The 5,647-nt window shown below is 33.2% G+C and overlaps 1 protein-coding gene across 5 annotated transcripts in view; it reads left to right on the top strand.

The window, feature by feature from the left end:
* The window catches only part of LOC108746466 (insulin-like growth factor-binding protein complex acid labile subunit), an 11,627-nt gene that overhangs the window by 2,963 nt on the left and 3,017 nt on the right, over positions 1–5,647 (top strand). For 3 of the 5 annotated variants that reach the window (XM_018483262.1, XM_018483264.1, XM_018483261.1), the window contains exon 2: positions 1,037–1,350. The exons of the other annotated variants lie outside the window; for them this stretch is intronic. The gene's annotated coding sequence lies outside the window, so the exon portion shown is untranslated. The remainder of the gene's footprint in view (positions 1–1,036; positions 1,351–5,647) is intronic. 5 annotated transcript variants of the gene reach the window in all.

Consider the following 5,647-nt stretch of genomic DNA (forward strand, 5'->3'; position numbering starts at 1 on the left):
TAGTAGAAATGATTAAATACGCAGATAAAATGTTTAGAATTTTATTTAACGAAATTATAATTTCTACTCTCATTGTCATACATGTGTAAAAAAATACATGTGATTTTTTTTATATATGTGTAGCATAAAAAAATATTGCAAATATATACAGATATCTCTGGTATTTTTTTATCTATGATATAAAAAAAATATTCAATGTTTTTTATACATGTTTTTTTATAGCAGAGAAGAGTAGAAACTGAATTATAAATTTAGTAAGTAAAATAATAAATATTTCATCAATCGGATGTATTTTTATGCAATTACGTTTTTATGCAATTACGTTTTTTTTTAGAACATAATGCAAAACACACAAGTAAAAATATGTAATTTATTTAATCATAAAATCTAAATTAAATTTGAAAGGTATTTAAAAGATAGATTTTATAGATGCTTAAAAGATGGATAATTTAATAATTAATCATTGTAAAGTGCCGGAATGAAAGTTTAAATAACTTTTTTTTACCAGGCTAACCGGCACGTATTGAAAACTATATCTTAATTCTTCATTGTATAACAAGCTCCAATTGTCGCATCGTCATTGTTACGAATCAGCATAAAGATTACTGTCTACGGTATGAATATATAAACTCGCTGAAACTAAATGAATTGAAAAAGAACTCGTCATTGTTTCAGCTCAATTTCAGTTTCAGGCATTCTCAGTTTGTGCATTCTCTCTGCATTTTAATCCCTCCACTTTCGACTAGACATTTGAATTACAATAAAAATTTTTATGTATTAATTTCTTTTCAAAAATTATATTACATGCATGTATGAATGTAATCAGATGAAAAATTTATATTCTACTAAAAAAATAATATTTTTAAGTAGAAACAATATTCTAGAAATTTCACAAAAATAATAGATTTATAGTGTTGCTTTTACGCCAAAATATTATAAGCCAAACACACACACACACACACACACACACACACACACACACAAGCTTAAACTACTTTATACTAAAAATACTTATATTTAATTTTTTTTGTTTTAGCTGCTAAAGCAAAATAGAATGTGTAACTAATTTGAAAGATCAAAAGGAAGAAAAGAAATGAAAAAACAAGGAAACCGTGTAAAAATCGAATGAGCCACAAGAACGGGGCCCGAAAACTGAATGTGTTCCACGCACAACACGCGTACGAACGAGAGTGCGCCTCGGTAGATTTTAACCCTGAGTTCACTCGGATATGATTTAATTTAACCGCGGCTCTCGGTAATCCGACCGTTCAATCTATCTCTGTCCACCGACGAGTGCGCGCAAGTTTCTTCTTCGTCAGTATTGTCGGTCTCCTTGGCCTTTTCCTTCTGGTACGTAAAAACACATACCTTCGAAAGCATTCCGCTTTCACGTGCTATTATACGTCGCGCAGTGAGAAAAAGAAGTTAATTAACAAGTTATTTACTTACGCTTTCTAACGAGAAATTTAAAGTTAATGAATGAAAGATGAGAAAGAAAATTATTTTCATATGTAGCACTTAGTTTTTTTACAATTAGTACATTATGCTGCAAAATTTTCATTTCATCAGTCTAATATTAATCCACACAGCACTTTATCCAAAGGATGTCCTGGGAACTTGGAAGACATAAGGAAGTCTTCTGGAAGTCTTAGGATGTCTCTTGGAGATTTGTGCTGTATGGGAATAATTGATTAAGTTCGATCGTGATGTCATTTACAGAAAGAGAGAATCTTTATAGAGCAAAAAAATTTTTGCAATAAATTATACGTAAGAAAATAACTTAGAAATATCTTGTAAAATTTTTAAAAACGTAATTATAACAGTTTCAACACAAAAATGTAACGGATGTTTTAAAGATGTGCTACTTTTTAGGTCGCTTTGAGAGAAACTCTTATATTTAGACTTTTAAACTTTTGTATATATCGACTTTCCGCACATAAACTTGCCACTTGATGCACTTATATATTGACTCGATGTATTCGCACGACGATAGGGTCAGATTACAGATTATCTACTAACTATTCGATCCGACAGTAACGAGGTTCGAGGAGACCTCGGTGCTCTTTAATGAAATAGCCATCCTGTGGAGTGCAATGAAGTGTAATGAATGAGAGAGCTGTGCGTCGCGAACGAGGTATCATTGGAGCAAATGCTTCGAAATTTTTGTTACGTAACACACAATTTTTATAGATATAGGATTTCGTTAATCAAAGATGTGGTGATAACAGTTATCGTAATTAGTCGTTTTAATGAATACGCCAGACATATTTCTGTATAAGTACAGATAAATAAAGCATATAGATAAGCAACAAGTAATGATTGTCAACAAATAATGATTATCAATTAAATATTCATTTATAAGTATATTCATATGCATATTTCATACTTCGATAACTTTTATTATATTGCTTGTATATGTACTTATTCTCTACATGATTATATACTTACTAAAAGTGGATTTATTTTTATATCTGTCGACATACATAAATAACGTAATAGTAGTCATTAACTAAACTTACCTATATTTTGATAACTGTATATAAATAACTTATTGCGTTATTTATATTCTTACTTCGACATAGTATATAACGATAAATCCAACGATATTGCGTACGAAAGAAAAAGCATCTCAACAGCTTGAACGCAGATATACGTGAGACGTCACGTTTGATGTACGAAGAATGAGATATGCGGTGGAATACTTCGTGCAACCTTGTGGCAGCGGAGTCATTTTTCATGGCCGGTACGGGTTAGAGAAATATAGGCGAAGCGTCGGTCTTCCGTGGTGAAATGCGCCTTGATCCATATCACGTCGATATCACGAAACTGCGAGATTTTTACGTGCGCGGAAAACAGATGTTACGGTTTCTATATTAACGTAGTTTGCACGATTATATGATAAAATGACTGCACGGTTTCTGTCGCAATAAAATGACTACACGGTTTTGTCGCGATTCATTTTCCTCGTAATGCATAATTGGAATCTTTCGTCGGAAGGATGCACGCTACTTCTCGCAAGATATAATTTTTTTCCGGAACATTCAGTTGTTCAATGAGATAGTTTTATGATAATTGAAATTCTTGGATTCGGCATTAATCTTTCAATTGTATAGTTTGAACGGATTTATCCCACCTTAAACGAATATTTTGTGTACGGTACATTAAGGATTAAAGAATTAAAATATTAGACTATTAAATAGTTTCTTATTATGTGCATTATATTAATAAATATACATATATTTAACATTAGTAATGTTGTGTGATATATGTATATCTATCAATATTTTGCAATGTACAATGAAATCGTTACATCCAGAATAATATAATCAATCAATTTGACATTTTCTAGTGACGTTGAGGAAATGAATATTGTAAATTCAACAACGTTCTAATTAAATTATTGTAGAATTTGTGAGAGAGAGAGAGAGAGAGAGAGAGAGAGAGAGAGAGAGAGTAAATAGACAAAACCCGACGCGTTTAATCGAAATAACTTCTCTAGATTCGCAAGATATAAAAATAGTAACTATATTCGCGTTTCATTTATGCATATTTTAATTATGCATTTTTAATTATACCCTTTTAATTATAATATTAATTATACGTATTTTATATTAGTAAAATTTTATAAATATTACAAAAACGCACCGTTTCGCTGCATAATTTCGGTATGTATGTGTCAAACAATATGAAAAATTTACACATAATTTTGCTTGTTAATATTTAGTTTCTAAATTAAACAGGCTTGCGCTATTTATGTACAATAAAGCTTGCTAGAAGGTAAACATCGCAATTAGCACTCATACTTTTCCACTTTCGTCAAATATGTATTAGGTACATATGCGCATAGGAGTTGACGTAACACAATTTGACATTCGCTGGCAAAGTGCTCGAATTATATATTCGCACAAGTATCGCCTTTATGGAACATCCGCCAATTCGTATAATGATATTACGAAGCGTTCTTATGCAATGGTTAGTAGAACTCGCAGAATAGAGAGACTTTGGCGTGCGAAATTTAATAAACTCTGCTCTTTCTCGAAACGGCGATAAGACGATACAAGACCATTTCACTTCTCTCGAGTCAATAAAAACAAAATTACATAAAATTGTATTTTCTTTCCAAAAGAAATTCAGATAGTTTTTACGAAATAATACATGTATTGTACATCGATAAAAGTCGAAAATATATCAATTATCCTGATCTCTCATTCGAATTATAGTTTCACTTATTTCTATTTGATAAAATTGAAATTATTAAAAAAAGATTTTAATCGTTCGTGATTTATCGATACTTCAGTAAGTTTATTATGGAAAAATCGTTTCTAAATGAACTGAATTTTTATTTAAAAAATGCACAAATTGTGGGTGCAGAATTAAAAGATTTAAGAATTTAGGAGTTCATTTCTATTTGAAAGTGATATAAGAATACAGCTGAAATAAATAATGACTTTAAAATTACGAAATAATCTATAATTTTCTCTCGTCAAATGCAATTGTATCGTTTCCTGGAGACGAGACATTTTGCGCGGTTAAGTGTAGATAGTAATATTGATTTGGCAAGTACATCCTCAAAGAGAACAATGGCACTCTGTGCGTTAAATACAATTGTCCAACGCATGGATGACTCGAGTAACCCCACCGGAAAGAGCCAATACGAAATCATTAAATGCGTATGACAATCATCAGAGAAAGAAAGAAAGAAAGAGAGAGAGAGAGAGAAAGAGTCGTCAACAGGAACAAAGAAAAATATTCCGACTCATGGAATCCATCGATCCAACGAACGCTTCTGTCATCGCGTAAATTCCGCTTGGAGGATTCCGGAGGACCCGTCGCCAAAGAAAATCCCCGGTCAAAACGCCGCCGTATAAAGAAAGAAAGAAAGGCGACGCTCGGCTCGCAAAAAGGCACCCAATGTCTCGCTCGGAGTCTGAATGCAAATGATTTCATCCCCGACACGCGGCGTTTTCTCGCGTGAAGGGAGGATCTGCGGGTGAGACGGTGTCCGAAAACTAAAGAATCGCGGCGCCAAAGGCAAGGGCGATGCCGAGAAATATAGCGATGGCCGGTAGGGGGTGAGGAGTCGGGGTTTGTCTGGCAGTTTCGAGGAGGCAAATGTACGTCGACGGTAATGGTGATGGTGTTCGCTCTCGCGGCCGAAGGAATATTGTGAAGGGTGGTTCTCCTCGCTCTCGTGCGCAGCTGGGCGTGCAACGCGTACCATTCTGACGAAAAGCTTCGACCGTGCAGTTATCTCTACTGGCCAAAGGCGTCGACGCGTTCCTTTGTAATGCAGTCGCCAACGAAAAGAGCAGGTCGAATGTGAATCGTCATAACGATGAATAAAATCGTACTTGCAATTTGGCTCTTGCGGACTTACTCATTTGCACTAATTTGTACCGAGATGTCACATCGTGGATCCAGGAAATTCGATGCTTAAATTAATAGGATTAATAGTTTCGTTAGAAAATCAAATATAGTATACAGATTTCTTTAAATTTTTATATAAAAATCTGTCTTATAATTCATTGACGGTATTCATAGTCGGTTATTATTTCAAAATTGTCTTAAATAATATCTTAAAGATATTTTAATACAGCTTTTTGTCTAACTTATAATCTTTTAAGACTGCACTTAAGATGGTCTTATA

This window comes from Trachymyrmex septentrionalis, unplaced genomic scaffold, assembly GCF_001594115.1.
Source record: "Trachymyrmex septentrionalis isolate Tsep2-gDNA-1 unplaced genomic scaffold, Tsep1.0 scaffold171, whole genome shotgun sequence".
NCBI lineage: Eukaryota > Metazoa > Arthropoda > Insecta > Hymenoptera > Formicidae > Trachymyrmex > Trachymyrmex septentrionalis.